The sequence below is a fragment of the Amblyomma americanum genome, chromosome 4, assembly GCF_052857255.1.
Source record: "Amblyomma americanum isolate KBUSLIRL-KWMA chromosome 4, ASM5285725v1, whole genome shotgun sequence".
In the NCBI taxonomy this organism is placed as follows: domain Eukaryota; kingdom Metazoa; phylum Arthropoda; class Arachnida; order Ixodida; family Ixodidae; genus Amblyomma; species Amblyomma americanum.
The window spans coordinates 134,696,963-134,713,474 of record NC_135500.1 but is presented as its reverse complement, the minus strand read 5'-3'; positions in this window follow the sequence as shown (position 1 = coordinate 134,713,474).

Here is a 16,512-nt window from a genome sequence, read left to right as displayed (position 1 = left end):
TTTGCGAAGCCCGTTTCATTATGCACGCTTTTGACGATGCGCATAACTGCGAGGCTACTGACGCGCAAACCATGCCGCGACCCGGTGTACTGCCGCCAAGAATGCTTTGTATGCGAGAATTGTCTGCGTTTGCGGCTCCAGACCGAAAGGGAAACGAAAGGATGGGCGAGGGGGGGTGGAAGAAGGATTGTGAGGAGGGACGTCACGTTACGTGACCTGAAGTCACAACTGTCATTCGCCCTGCGCTTCGTTTCAACTTCAAGGTCTGCACTCGCATCACTCCTCTCTCTACACTTTATTCCCTCCCCATTTTTCTGCCCCTTTCCCCCTTTCTGGAAGCAGGCGAACAACCGGCAGTCGAATATTCGTTATGTGCATGCATAGAAAGACAGGCCTGTGTAACGTGAATGCGCGTAGAATTCTTTGTGGTTGGGGCGGCCAGCGTACGGGGGTACAGCGGCCCGGATCAAACGGATTTCAGGCTCCTAGTGAGTCAACTTGAGCGTACAATTATTCGCCGGCGGCGCCATCTTGCGGGTAAAAAAAGAACGAGCTTTATAGGGTCAGCGAGGCACACGACATAGCTGTATATAGAAGTCAGACCAAGTCGTTCGTGCCATTATACACTGCAGGAGGAGCTATGAGGAACATGGAAGGACCACTTGTAACGAAACGCGTGCCTTCTCCAGGGGAACGGCCGTTTCGAGTGGAAGCCAGCGGGAAGTGAAAGGGGAGGGGAAAGCACTATGCTGCAAGAGTGGTGCTGCTTCTTCAAGCGCGGGAGTTTGCGCTCCGCTTTTTGTGCCTGCTTTTCTGTGTGAGTGCGCCATGTGCTTTGGTCACTCACTTCAAAGGGCATCGTGACGTCGCTGGAGCGCGCGTGGTTTGAACTCCCTCGTTTTCCGAGAGGAAGCAGACTGGGTTCTGTTCGGTCACTGAGCTTCGGCCGTCTGTGGATTGAAGAGGAGTGATGCCTATAGGCAGCCGTTTACTCCTTTTTTTTTGTTTTTGGTTTGGTGCATTATTTATCCTCTTAGGCTGCACGTGGACGAACTTGTAGAAATGAAAGCACGAGAAATTATACAGCGACAGCTGTCAAGCGCCCGTTTCTGGGTTCCGCGTCGCAATAGTATATGTCGTAGTCTGTCGTAGACGTCGGCGTAATCAGCAGGTGGGTTGCCATGGGAACCACTCGGAGAGTGGTTACCGTCGAAGGAAGAAGGTTTCGGGGGCTCATGTTGTGTCCCTTCCTTGTTGTGCGCTATGGGACCTCATGCCGATTACCGACTATAGCCCGGACCCTAACCTTTCGAACCCAACAGGACGACGGTTACCCTTAAAGGAGCGCTCTAAACAAAAATAAGCCTTTGTGGGAGTAAAAAAGGGGTAAGCTGTCCTCTATAGCCCTCTCCATATGAGGGGCAGCGTATGTTTCTCAAGCACTGGTGTAGATTTCCATCACTAATAATACGGAATGCGTACTATTGGCAACGGAGGTGTATTTTCCCGCTGCAAATCATAGTAATTTGACGCTGTTAGCAATGGGAGGAGGTTTTTAAACTCGGAGCCGGCGGTCCCGAGGTTAGCAATAGAGGAGATGGAAACCTCGGTTAAAATCCTCGTAACTGCTATAGCTTTTGATGTTTTAAAGAGGGAATTTGTATGCATTGCCAACCGTAAGTATTCCGTATTTTGGTGATGAAAATCTACCCCCCCCCCCCCCCCCCCCACGGGATTAGGAAGTATACTCTGCCCCTTAAAGGTTGTGCGCTAGATAAGAGTTTACTCCTTTAGTGCTTAGACCGAGGAGGGTATGGCGAGAGCGTAAAAAAGCGCAACCGTCACGTGGTTTCCGTGGGAACAAACCGGAGGGTATAGTTAACCTAGAAGGGGAAGGAGGGTACGGCGAGAGGAGGAGGGTATGGCGACAGTGTAGGAAGGCGTACCACGGCAACCATCCGGGACGTGGTTACCCTGGAAGGAGGAGGAAGGGTGTGGCGAGAGCGAAGGAATGTAGCATGTTCCATCTGCGACAGCACTAAATGACACTACAATTCATTCTTCGCTGCGGAAACAGCTCCGAATGATAAATAAAATAACGAATTGGGCATAAATGTGTGTGTGCGTTTTTTTTAATGCGGCTGCAATTTTGTCAGTGTAGAAGTGTGGGGGCATACGTGACTTCGCAATGTTTTCTTGAGCCCTTCATGTGATTTTTATGAAATATGGGGTTCTAAGTATACACCCAAAAATTTCCAAGATTTTCGATATGGGAGAACATAATGCGTGTCGGAAGGGGATACACATGAACGTTTGTGATTAAATATCGAAGCTCCAGGAACCTTTCGGTGTAATAATGAAGGGATTCAAGGGAACATGAACATGAGGGTGCCTTTAAGATCATAGTGAGCAGACTGAAGAAATTATACACTTCGCTGGATAACTGTGACACTTTTGAAATTTTATTCCACCTGAGCGATCGGCTTCCTCACTCGAATTCTTGCACAACAGCAAATTTCATACTTCCTCTTGTGCGTGGGTGCATGTGTGCTCGCATTCGCTCAGAGTGAAATGCCGATTTAAGGCAAAATAACTGCCTCACTCTGCTTAATTGGCTGAGGCAGTGAAAGTCGCTATGGGCTTCAGATTGGGCAACATTTATTATTAACGCGGGCTCTTCCAGCTTTTATACATATAGAAAAGGTCCCCTGTTTTCCGCGCCCTTTCCCAGAAACAGATATACCGCAACAACCGCTTAGTCTTTTATTGGTTGTGGTTACACGATTGCGAGAGAAGCGCGTGGCGTCTTTTTTATTGAGCGCCTCATTTAATCGCTCAAGAAATCGCTACTCGTCACCGCGCGTACATTCTGCATCGTATATCAAGGAATTCCTATCCGGTTTGCGCGGTATACGAATACCCTTGTCACTTGCGAGCCTTTCGCGTCACTGCTCTCCCTCGAGACGCTGCAAGGCCCGGAAGTCAGCGATATGTACTCGGAAGTAACATCGGAGTGCTTCGACCCCCTCAGTTTTAGCTGCGATCGACACCGCAAGGCGCCACCATCGCTGCCGCCTCGATGAGCATGCACGACACGCGCCTAAGCGCAATGGCGTCGATGTCGATGTCATGTAAACGTGGCTGCAGTCAACCACATCATTCGAGCTACATTGTCGACATTTGAACGCCGACCGATCCAGCTGCGAACAAGGGAAAAAATTTTTTTGAAGTTGTCACAAAACTCGTGCCCCGCTCCGTACACACCCAGAGCACGTGGCGTGCGGGGAAGCTCGCGGTCTAGGCGCCATCGGCACTCGTAGAAACATGCACGGGTCGCTGATCGCGCGTCCGACCAAAGAAGAGGAAGAACCCTTCGGAATGCCGAAGCGAGCAAAGGGAGAAGAAAGAACGTGTTTCGCAGCGGATACTACCCCCCCCCCCCTCTTTTTTTTTTAAATTTCATCTCTCTATCTCTCGTTAGGTTCATCTTTCTTTTCTTATTCTGCACTGCCATGCCTGGCATGCTTGTGCAGGCGCGAGGCCGCTCCTCCTAACAGCCACGCAGGGAAAACGACCGCGCAGGGCACGATCGCGTCTGGGCGACTCGGGGGCCGACGGCACGTGCCGCGACGGCACAGTCGGCTCGATCCAGCCGCCGCGTGCGCAGTCAACAGGCCGGAAAAATCGGTCGCCGGATGACGACGACGACGGGGGGAGACCGGGAAGGGAGGAATAAAGCGGGCCAGCTAGACATCCCCGTTCCCTAGCCCTCGGCTCAACGCCAGCTCAACCCGCAACGCGCGCGCTCTCCTATGCGACGGCGGCACGCGGTCTCTCCGCCGCTTTCTGCGTATGTATACTTTCGTTTTCGCCTTTACGCGCGTACACACGTGTATATCTCCTGATACAATACATACATATATATCCTATTCGCTTCTTTTTGCAGCAGTCGCTTGTCTCATTACTCGCGTTCCTTTCGACCACGTTTTTATGCTTCCCTTTCTTGCCGCCCTCTCCTGTTATACTGTGACCTTTTTTTTTTTCCCGGTTATTGTCTACTCTCCTCCGCGACTGCCCGCATATACGGCGCAGCGCAGTAGGGACGAAACAAAAGAGGAGGAAGGAGAAGTGAAACGGGAGAGGATGGGAGGGATGGTGATGCTGTGGAGGAGAAGCGAAAACTTAGCGAAAAGACGCGAAATTCGCTTCGCGATCTCTCCCCCCCCCCTCCCACCCTCCCGCCGACTCTCCCTTCGTTTAATAACTTGATTCAGTTTTTCTTATTCTCTCTATGCTTGGCCATTTGCCCATTTCCACTCGCCACTAGCTCCGAGGTCCGCCGAGTGGAAGCTCTAACAGGGTGCTGAAGAAAGAAAACAGAAGGTGAAAACAACAGGAGAGAAAAAAAAATTTGGCACGAAAAAGGGAGACTAACCAGCGGAGCGTAAGACAGAAAGAAAAGAAAAAACAGAAAGCTTTTTTTTTGTCTTCGTTCATTCGCGGACGCGCTTTCGCATGCGAAGGGCGGCAGAATGGAAAGAGCACAGAATGTCGAGAGACAAGGGAATGACTGAAGGAAAAACCGTGGAAGGAGAAACGAGAAGAAGAAAAGAAGAGCAATAACAGATGAAAAGCAAGAAAGAAGAAACACGAGCGCCAAATGCGAGACGGGAAGACGAATAGGCCACGCAGTCGCGACATTCGCCCTGCGCGGCGCGCGCGGATACACAGCCCTCGCGGCCCGTCGGCTGTCGCGAATTTCTCTCCCCCGCGTTCTTGGTATGGCTTTTGACTTGGCTTGACTTGGCAGCAGCCGCTCCGTGTGTGCACGCGCGTGTGGCGCTGCGGGGCTTTGTGAAAGCGGTGAGTCACGCTTAGACAATTCTTTTCGGAGGGAAGGACTAAAAAGCCTTTCGTCTTGTTTCTGGCGCCTTTGATGGTTCTCTCCCTTGTGTTATTTCCTTTATTGTTGTACTTTTTCCTCTTTCTTTCAAATCGTTCTTTTTTCTCCAGAGGCTGCTGTTCTTCTAACGCGGTTGCTGCAGAGGTCCCCAACACTGCTGGCTGGCACCGGTTCAACAAAACTCTGCTCCTCGATCCTCCGTGCTGCCACTTTTCCTAAAAAAAAGATAATGTTTCTCACCTCCTTGCGGCAAAAAAATGACAGCGATAACTGTGCTGCATACCGCTCCGCGAAAAGACAAGAATGTTTTTCTGCGTGTTCCGTCTAAATCACATAAATTCTCCACAGCACGAACTCTACGTTACGTGGCCACTCCTGGCAGCCCAATCTCCGATGCACATGACAAGGGAGTGGGTATACATGCATACTGTGACTGACAACACGTGCCGCATTTTGAGCCCATCACTGCCAAGGCCAACGGTATAGTGCCTAGAAGGTTCTTCTAGGCACTATACCAACGTACAGTATAATCGGACACACCTGGATGGATAGAAAGAGCGTCCCCTTTGAAACGGGAATTCGGCGAGCGCCACCTGACGCATTGCAACATTATCAAGAGCGTGGAGAAAGCCGTCTCGCAAGCAAATTCTTACCAAAACATTAAAAAAGATAAAGTTTTTCACCACCACCTTACCAAAACCTTCATTCAGCTGTCTGTAGCCTTTCTATGGAATGTCAAATCACGTTTGGTTGTGCAATAGACATTCCGGCGTTGCTCGGTGTTCGCGTGTTGGGATCCCTAAAAAGAGGGGATAAAAGCTGTTGCCTTGGTGTGCTTGTTTATTTTAATTAATTGGTTTTTGGGCGGGAAAGGAAATGGCGCAGTATCTGTCTCATATATCGTTGGACACCTGAACCGCGCCGTAAGGGATGGGTAAAGGAGGGAGTGAAAGAAGAAAGGAAGAGAGAGGTGCCGTAGTGGAGGGCTCCGGAATAATTTCGACCACCTGGGGATCTTTAACGTGCACTGACATCGCACAGCACACGGGCGCCTTTTGCGTTTTTCCTCCATAAAAACGCAGCCGCCGCGGTCGGGTTCGAACCCGGGAACTCCGGATCAGTAGTCGAGCGCCCTAACCACTGAGCCACCGCGGCGGGTGTGTGTGCTTGTTTGCAGTTTCAATTTATACTTGATTTCACTTTTAACTTAATCTATGCGTTTTAGCCACCGTTACTAAATATACATAATATTGTGCACCGTAAAGGCAAATGCCATGGAATGTCGATAATTCCAACTCGTGTAGGGGACAGAAAATTTCCATTTCGCGGAGTTCGAACAAAAGCGAGCCCTATTGGGACGGAGGCGCTGATGATTAATTAGCGTTGCGCTTTTAATCACTTCGGAGACGCTTGTTCTATCCCATGGATTCTATCGAAACTATTCTTGTTGTTATACTGGCATACAGTTCCACATGACCACACTGGGGTGTTCGATCATGGATCAGGTGGCCCAAGGCTGGCTAATCAGCATGACGTAATTTTTCAGCAGTAAGAGGTTGAGGGGGGGGGGGGGGGGGTAGGCTGTCCTTTCTTTATGCATGCTCTACTGCTTATTACTACTCATCCTCCGCTTCTTGTCCTAGACCAACCAGGATGTCATTGTAAACTATCGCTGCTGCACAGGACGCGAGAAAAAATAATGGTTGACCATATAATGAACATGATCATGCGATGTTGAATTTTAATGGTGCAATGGCAGCTTTGGTCATATATAGCACCATGGCGCAAGACATTTTCTTTCAACGAAATGGGGTCTAAGACCCATTTCTCCAAGCATTTCACCTCACAGAAGCCGAGCGCCAGGCCAGGGCACAGCTTTGCCTATTGCATCACTGGCAGGGAACTGGCGGCATTGGACATCGAACCCCGCACCTCCCGCATGCGGGACGGACGCTCAAACCATATAAATACTACAAGCGTTTGGAGGTATATATCAATACACTGTGTATAGGCACGCCTTTGCTTTATGTGCCTCTGGTGACATACCATCGCTAATTCTAGTACGTATTAACCACTAAAACACCGGCATCTTTCATCATCGTCAGTACTTTCGAGACCATTCAAGAAGGCTACGAATCTCCTAAAACATTTCGTAAAAAATTGGTTTACATTTCATTACAATACCGATAGTATGGGGGTTTTCAGCGACCCCTTGCACACATTTTGGTTGAGTGTTACTAACGTTAGCTAAAGACACAACAAAACATCTCAAAAGGAGCGAGGGTTTTCTAGTGGCTGCCGCCTTTCTGTTCTTGCTATAGAGTGCATTAAACACAAAATGACCGGCACCTGCCGAATCTGTCAGAACTTTTCACGCACTTCACAAAAGTTGCTGATCTGTTAAAACAAAAATGAAAATGAAAATTGGTTTTTGTGGAAAGGAAATGGCACTGTATCTGTCTCACATATCGGCGGACACCTGAACCTCGCCGTAAGGGAAGAGATAAAGGAAAGAATGAAAGAAGAAAGGAAGAAAGATGTGCCGTAGTGGAGGGCTCCGGAATAATTTCGACCGCCTGGGGATCTTTAACGTGCACTGACGTCGCACAGCACACGGGCGCCTTTTTGCGTTTCGCCTGCATCGAAACGCTGCCGCCGCGGCCGGGTTCGAACCTGGGTGCTCCGGATCAGTAGCCGAGCGCTCTAACAACTGAGCCCCCGCGTAGGGTCTGTTAAAACAGCTTTGTAGAGAATCAGTGCAAACTTAACTGCAGAAAACAGACCGTATGGCTGTTTCAGTGAACACGTGCATCACTTTTGTATGAGTGTAAGGGTGTGAAATACCTTAAACAGGTCAAATTTGTTTCGGAGTGTAAAGGACTAGATTCAGCAGCAGCGAGAAAAGACAGTGTGGTAAACTTGTAAATCGTGGGCTTAAACTTTCCGAAACGACTCGTAAACTATTTAAGGGAAGTTGAAGTGGACGCTCAACTCCAAATTAAGTTAGTCTGGGGTTCGTTAACGTACGCTGCCATCGCACAGCACACGGGCGGTTTTGTATTTCGCCTTCGTCGAAATACGGCCACAGCTGCTGGGATCGAACCCGTGACCTTGGGATCAGCAGTCTAGCAACAAAGCCAGTGAGGCAATACGGTGGGCAAAAAAAGAGAAAAAAAAGCGACGATATGCACACGCGGTGTAATTGGTCAGTGAATGACGCTAAGGAGTGGGTGTACATGTACTTACATGGGACACATAACACATAATTTTAGTATAAGGTTTATTCAACCCGTGCGGCTCATAAGGACTGCTCATTTTATCTAATTATATCCGTATCCCGACAGATACTGTCAGATTTTTCGTCTTATACGGTGCGAAGACTAGTGCTTTTCTGTGCTTTTTTTTTCGAATATTTCCAAGGAACGTGCGTTCTCGTGAACAAAAAAAGACATTTGAATTTAACCGTCAGTAGCTCTATTAAGCTGCCACGAGCCTCTATACAGGATTGATCCTTTAAAATGACCTCTTAAGCTGCATGCAACAAGCCCATGCAAAAATGGTGAGGTCTCTTCAAAGAATACAGCTCGCATTTTTCTGGTGTAACGGGCACGCAATCCCTGCATGTACTGCCAAAGCGCAGCTAACGACCTTAAGCCGCTTCCAGAAGGTTTTGGGATAACGAACGCGCATACACTTTACCGCAGAGCCGACGCTTGCGTGCACGCATGCATGCGCTATAGTCCCTTCTTTACGGCACTCTTTTTTTTTTTTAATGGACAGCTGATATATCGCTTCCAGCCCAAGCGAAGAGATTACACCTCCGCCCACCGGAATCATCACCCAGTAGCCACCTCCTCTGTCCTAATCTGTCCTAAAATGTACTCGCCTTTTCTTCACTAAAAGACCACATCATAGGCGCACTGCGAGATAAGAAAACTTCTTAGAAATTTTCCCTTTACATGTATTCCTATGGGCCGTAACATCAGCTTTTATCACCAGCCGGAGACAGCGTCGCCACCGCATCTTGGTTACGTCACAGGTCGGTGTTGGTCTATCCAATATATTAGCGGCAGCCTGTCTTTTTTATTTGTTAGTATACAAGCACAACCTGCCACATGTGTATTTAGTCGCTCCTGAGCGGTCATCGCGACATCTATAAAGTTTCAGACCACCTGGAACTATAACTTAGACGGTTACGCAACACTGCTTGTTTTAATTTAGGTCGCTGAAGCCAGGCAAGTAAGAAATGCGTTATACAATACACGCAGCAGGCCTCGATACAGGATATTCCAGCGAAGTTCGGTGAAACGTGAGGCGCATGGAGCAAAGGTGGACGGATGAGTTTAGGAAGTTTGCGCGGATAAGGTGGCCGCAACTGGCACAGGACAGGGTTAATTGGAGAGATATTGGAGAAGCCTTTGTACTGCAGTCGGCGTAATCAGGGTGATGATGATGATGTACTTTTAAATGAACAGTCATGTTAACTTGATATACATGTGGTATAGCCCGCCACATGTTCGCGTCAACAATTGAGTTCAAGGCTCACCAGATCAGCAAAAAAAGTTACAAAGTAAGCCTTGGTGAAGAAGAAAGCTGTGGAAAAGGCGCGAAAATCTGCACGCTACTGTGCAACTTAGTCAACCTGATGGCATCTTACATTAACGCAAGTGTTTAGTTATTATACATGGACATTTGTGTTATATTATGCAAAGTTTAGGGATATTGGTTCTTAAAGGAGAATAATCTTAGCAGCAGGCTACATGCGGGAGGGGGGGGGGGGGGGACTAAAGTATACGTAATCGCTTTATTGCTTCCTTTAAAGCTCTACCCATGTTTTTTCCGCTCACTAGGATGGCCTGAACGTACAAAAAAAAAAGATAAATGCCTACTATCACCCAGAAAACAAGAAGAAAGGTCTCGAGAGATGCAAGCATGCATGCGCTAGTGTCAACAAGCGATTTGGCGGTACCATAGGCACTTACCACAAGAAAGTAAAGAAAATGTGACAATATGAAAGAAAGAAACTGTGTTGAAACTCTTACGAATCCCAGCGTCGCACTCTGTGCGCGGCGGCCATGAACAACTATCTGTACAACACATTTTGACAATGGAGTAAGCTCTGTTCGGTCCAGCTTATACAATCACTTTCAAAACCTCGTGCTTATGCGCTACAAATCGAACCAAATCTCATGTCTATTCAACACAGTTGGATGAAAGAGCACCAACAAAAGACGCGGGCTCGATCCCGGCCGCGGCGGTCGAATTTCGATGCAGGCGAATTTCTAGAGGCCCGTGTACTGTGCGATGTCAGTGCACGTTAAAGAACCCCAGGTGGTCGAAATTTCCGGAGCCCTTCACTACGGCGTGCCTCATAGCCTGAGTCGCTTTGGGACTTTAAACCCCCATAAACCCATACACTGAAAGAGCACCAACAGTGACACTAAAACAGAAAAAAAGTTGCGATAAGGGCAAGTAATCCGAGAACCTCGCGTAGTTAGCCCAGCTACACGCAAAGCTTAGCGATAAAACTGCGTAGACTCTAATGGGCTGTGCTCGCAAAGGCTGTGTAGATATCAATAGAGCCAAATTCGTGTGCATTGATTGCACTGGTGAGTAATATGTTGATTGTGGATGGTGTCTCTTTTTGCCCCGAGCTTTGTGGAAAAATGTGGTGGGGCAAAATGCGAAATTTTTAATTTTCAAGTTTCATTAAATTTTTTCCGCGTTCCAAGACGGTACGGAATTATGTTTTGATATCCGTAAATAACAAATTAAGGCGACTATTTGCAAATTTGTGTCGCATTTTGCCCCATTATACGTGTAGATTGTTCTCTAGATATGTTATAAACATGCAATTAGTATCACCTGTGATACAATCACATTTGTGTGACTATCACATTTGTGATGTCAAGAGAAATAATCAATGTGGATAAGTTTTTCATTTCATTGAAATTATTAGTGTTTTCGCATTACACAGATGCGTTGAGTATGTATGTCTCTCTTCCATGCACATTTTAGATTTAGTGTTCAACAAACAGAAACAATGGGTGAAAAGGCGCTTGCGATGGGGGTAGTTAGAGGCGCCTTAAAATGGACAGTCAACCAAGGTTGCCCAAGTCGTTAGGTGAGAGGTCACCAAGACATAACATTTCACTCTTCAAAAAGTTTGATACGATTATTTTCTAAATCAGTCCTCCAACTTTGATTTGTTTCCGTTAAGCTTTAACCTTTCATCTTGAGTTGAAGCGCTGGGACCAGGCCCCTGTGCAGCTACAAAATTCTGCCCTTCCGTCCATCGCAAAATAATTGGCTTCGCCACAGTACACACAATTGTGAGGTGAAGCACGCTTTACAAAATAATCTAAAGGAAACGGAGAGCGGAGGAAGGGTGGGACAAAGGATTAGCAGAAAACCAGTATAGTTGAAACTTTACAGAATCAGTAGCCAAGAGAATGAGTCTTAGAGTATATGAAGAGCACAGGTGCGTCAGCGGCTTGCTAGTGACTGCGCTCAAAGCACCGTGCAAGAATTAGAAGACGCTTTCCGTACAGGAAGGAGGCGGATTAACAACCTTCATTCGTTGCAGAGGAACTAATACCTGTATAACCTCGATGCGATACCCACGCTAAAGCGTCTAAGTACTGCTGCTGGTGCGGCAACGTTTGTTGGAATACAATTCTGAGTCACACTGAACTGCCGTGTCAAAACAGGTGAGCGACTCAAACAGTGCCAGGAACAGACTCTCTTCCTTCCTTCCTTCCTTCCTTCCTTCCTTCCTTCCTTCCTTCCTTCCTTCCTTCCTTCCTTCCTTCCTTCCTTCCTTCCTTCCTTCCTTCCTTCCTTCCTTCCTTCCTTCCTTCCTTCCTTCCTTCCTTCCTTCCTTCCTTCCTTCCTTCCTTCCTTCCTTCCTTCCTTCCTTCCTTCCTTTCACTTTCTTCCTTCCTTCCTTCCTTCCTTCCTTCCTTCCTTCCTTCCTTCCTTTTCCTTCCTTCCTTTTCCTTCCTTCCTTCCTTTTCCTTCCTTCCTTCCTTCCTTCCTTCCTTCCTTCCTTCCTTCCTTCCTTCCTTCCTTCCTTCCTTCCTTCCTTCCTTCCTTCCTTCCTTCCTTCCTTCCTTCCTTCCTTCCTTCCAACTGCATGTGTTCATGCGTGCGTGTGCGTGCGTGCGTGCGTGCATGCGCGCGCGCCTCTGTATGGCTGCCTTCAATCCCAAAGCGGCAAAAATCTCGCAGATATTTGACTGCAAGGCACAAGAATTATTTGGACAAGTCGCGATGTGGCTGCGCACTTACGTGTGTTGAAAGAATGTAAAGTCGCAGAGAAAATAATTTGGAACACGCTTCGGCACCAAAACTCTTCTGACGCGGTATCTAGCGAAAATTATTCAGTGCTCATTACTTATGCAAATAAGTGCCCCTTGTGTGCTTGTGCATAAAGGCAGCAAACGCTTTCTTTCTCGTTACGCAAGACGAGTGAGCAGTTAGAACGCCTAAGCGTGGCCCACATTATTCTGTCCGCGACTGTACATACGCTTAACCCTGAAATCACTGCAGCGGGCGTTTCGCAGTTAGAGTACTGTTTGTACAGATGATTCCAGTAGCTTTGTTCGGAATGTTACTCAAGGTCCGGAATAAAAATGTAAACATAAATAAATATCTAAAAATAAAAAAAGACATATAATGAGACCTTTACTGCACCAAAAAACACAGCAACACATCGCTCAGCAAAGGGTGCACTCCTAACGAACCGTTAAAACAATAAATGTTTGTTTGTGGTATGTCACATTGACTGCTAATTTCGAAGGTACAGGCAGACATTGACTATGTAGATAGGAGCAGTAGATATCGAAAGATATGCTACCACTGTAACAATGAGATGGCCTCACATTTATGGGCACATAATAAACATTTACTCTAAAATCAGCCCTTTCATCCAAATTGTTGCTTTCCTCTGATTCATCACCATCATCATCATTTATTAGCCCTTAAGGGTCCCGTATGAACATTACATAAGTGGGGAGGGGGGATGATACAAGAGTGTCTGGCGGTCATACTTACATGTGAAATGACAACTTATAACAGAACTTAAAAAAACAAAAGAAAGTGTCACAGACTGAAGTACTCTAGCAAGGAAATATTCTCATAGAGAAAAGAAAAAAATGCAGCAATACAACGAGTACACTAAAACATGTTGATCGGATTGCAGTATGGTAGCTGATACAGGGTACAAAAAAAAATTATTTTCCGTTGAAAAGGTCGATAAATAGCTGCCTAAATCTGAAAAAGATTAGTCTCAATGACAATGTGTCCGGGTAGGTTATTCCAGTCTTCTATCGCACCAGGAAGAAACGATTTGTTGAATGCATTATTGGAGTCGTGCAATCGCTGTATGCCGGAGGAATTAAATAAGCGGCGGGATGATCGCACCGGTGGGCGCAGAAGGCTGTCCCGAAGTGCTGGAAAGTTTGTGGAAGAGAAAAAGAATTGAAATTTTTCGGCGAAGCGCTAATGATTTGAGGTCGAGAGATGGTTTCAAGATATATAGTAACACTGAGCCGAGGTTGATACTTTGAAATAATGAGATGTGCTTCCCTCTTTTGGGTGGCTTCGAGCGAGTTAATCAAGTAGGCCTGATGAGGGTTCCTTATTCCAGTAGGCTGCCCCCCTCCCAGAGAGGAGGACACTTTGCGCATTGTTCAGCGAGGATAGCTGGAAAAACACCTAGGATGACATCGCATTGAGGTGCAGTCGGTTGAGTTAGTGTGTGCAATATCATAGCGACTGTGCTGTTCCAAACAGCAAGGTTTGTGTGTCCCACTTAGGAGTATCTAATATATGAAACTGATGCATGTTGCAGGAATGAAACTAAAAGCAGTACTGTTGGCGGTAGATCCGCGCAAACACAAGTAGCTTCGGCCTCACATACTGAGCCAATTATCCGAATTATATGATAAACTTTAATCTACTCAGCTTTCGCGAGGAAGAAAGCTTGTAGAACGTGGAAATAACCCAAACAGTGCGATTACATGAAACAAATAGCTTCATTATGAATACTTCTCCTTCATTTTGAAGGAAACGTTCTCAATACCGGAGAAGCGCCGTGACAAGGGCCGCTAAGGGAGCTCCGCAGCCCGGAGAGCTCAATGCGCGTCGCTGCGGACAGTTTTTCCCTCGCTTTGTTCAAAGCACCCAAAATTTGCACAGCCGGGGTTTGGTTCCCCACGCGCTTTAATCTTATTTTTGGAAACTGTCACTAATCTCCAGAGATTAAATAATTATGCATTTGGTTTTACTCGTTGATTGGGGAATTTTAAAATAAAAGGAGACTCCAGTATGCGAAGCGACAAGCGCTGACAAAACCGGTCGTCGCCGTGGTCGTCGTCGTCGTCGTCGTCATCATCATCATCATCATCATCATCATCATCATCGGAGTTGAGTACGCTGTAGAACGAGGCTTTTCTCCGGCTGCTGTGTTCTAGAAGAAAACCTTCTATGACACTGCACTCCGACCTTGAGCCAGAGTAGGGACAATAACGATATCGCCTCCTTTTCTCGGCTCGACTATCACCTGTGACTTTCAAAAACCCTTCTCCCAAGCTGGGATGTTTCATGCCGTAACAAAAAAAAAAAAAATCCCTCAGTTGGACCTAAAAACAATCCCTATTTGAGGCCCATTTTTCCTGCAGCACCTTGAAAACTTTGGAAGTTTGGAAAAAGTGATAAAATCTTCGTTCCTACAATTTCCCGAAAATGTGCACGACTCTGGACACTTGTGTTTCCAGCGTATTCCTATCTACTCCTTCTTGTAGTGAATGCGTAATTTTCTGCTGTTTTTTTTGTGTGTAAAAATTCTCTTTTAGACAAATTTTACTCCAAGTTCCCCGAAAGTTCCCCGAAAATTGCCTGAGTGCTGTGTAGCTGCTCTTACTCACTCCATTCCACGGACGTTCCGCATACATTATAGTCATAATTTCTCTAACTTCACTTAACGCTACAAGTGGACGTATGTTGGTACCTGCAGTAATCTACTGGAGAGATATATAGGTGGTGGAACTTTAGGTTCAGTGCCCATTACATGTTAAAACCGGACCGTATTTTTTTGTGAAAATTGGGACCACTGTTTCGAATCAATAGCGAAAACGAAATACAGTTGAGCCCACTTATAACGAACAGTACGGTCGCGTGGGTTGCGTTCGTTGAATCCGAAGCTCGTAGTAAGTGGACTTGCCCTGTTACAGCCAAAACATGCAGCCAGACCAAAGTGTCGCTTATTTCTTTAAAAAGTCCGTTGTGCACGTCTGTTCCTGCAAAGCGCAGACCCTATAAAGCCGTTTTTCAAAGCTCTCCAGCGCGGTCATGTGTTCCTGGCCAAGACCCTTGCTGCGGACGAGACGCCTTAGGCGTTCGCGGAAACTGGTGGTGTTCTTCAAACCTCGATAAAGTTTTAAGAATACAGCGACGAAGCGATCGTAGAGCACGTGCTCACAGAGCGTACGGTATGCGCTGCCTTTGTATAAAGCGCTCCGAGCAGCGAATTGGACTACAAATAAAGCAACACCTCGCTGCAGTTACTAGGTTCTTCAAGCAACTTTTGCGCGGAGGTAGAGCCACATAGACCTACAAACCAGGTGGGAACTATATAGCGCTTTACCCGGAAACCATCTGGAACTTACTGTCTGATATCAGTTTTATTGAATGGAGCGCATTGCATCACCGCTTCACACATAGGTGACGCAGACAGGCTCCGTCTGCGTACTGCCTGAACGCGGGTGCAGCGCAGAAATTGGCGATCCGATTGGGTAGGCGGTGCACTCCATGAGGCCGGATCGGCCAGTAGCATGGAGGAAGGAAACATACCAGCAGACATGACTCGTAAGATGTACTCAAAATTCTCATATTGCTGCCATTGGTCGAGCACTGGCCGTGTAAGTAGTTTCGCGGTCAACGCTGCCCCTGACTCGCGCTTACCACGCTTCTGCTTCAACCCTGAACAAAGCGCTTTGCCCAGCCGGCAAACACGCACGCAGCCGTTGGCCTTGTAGCCTGTCTATGCGCATTTTGCCTGCGGTAAGCTGCAATTTCAGTGCCACCTATTTGTGTTGTTTTTCGGGACTGGGCACTTTCTTTGAGACAGATCACGTGATCTGGGAAGACGTTCGCTCTTCGGTCTGCGCGCAGGCCGAAAGTACGTTTTGCTAAAGCATACTAGTCCCATTACGGGGAAAGCCGGCGACGCGCGCGCGTGTATGTATGTTAGGGGGGGGGGGGGTAAAAATAGACTGATCGCCTGAAATAAACTCAGTTCGCAAACCGCAGCCAAACGTCTACGTCTTGCGTCCATGACATACTTTCGCATTTCCACACATAAGCATGCAATCTGAAGTGTCTCTGCCGAATTTTTTCGACTTCGGGGCGACTTTGCGGCGCCTCCTCATTCGTTATAACTGATAGGTGCGGTCACGGTTGTTCATTTTATCTCAGACACAGTGTCATAATCATAATACATATTTTGATGGTAACACCACCTTCTTCCGTAATATGCGGGCTGCGTTCGTTGTAACTGGGGTCGTTATGTACTGAACTGCATGTTACTAATATTTTGTTTGCTGTAT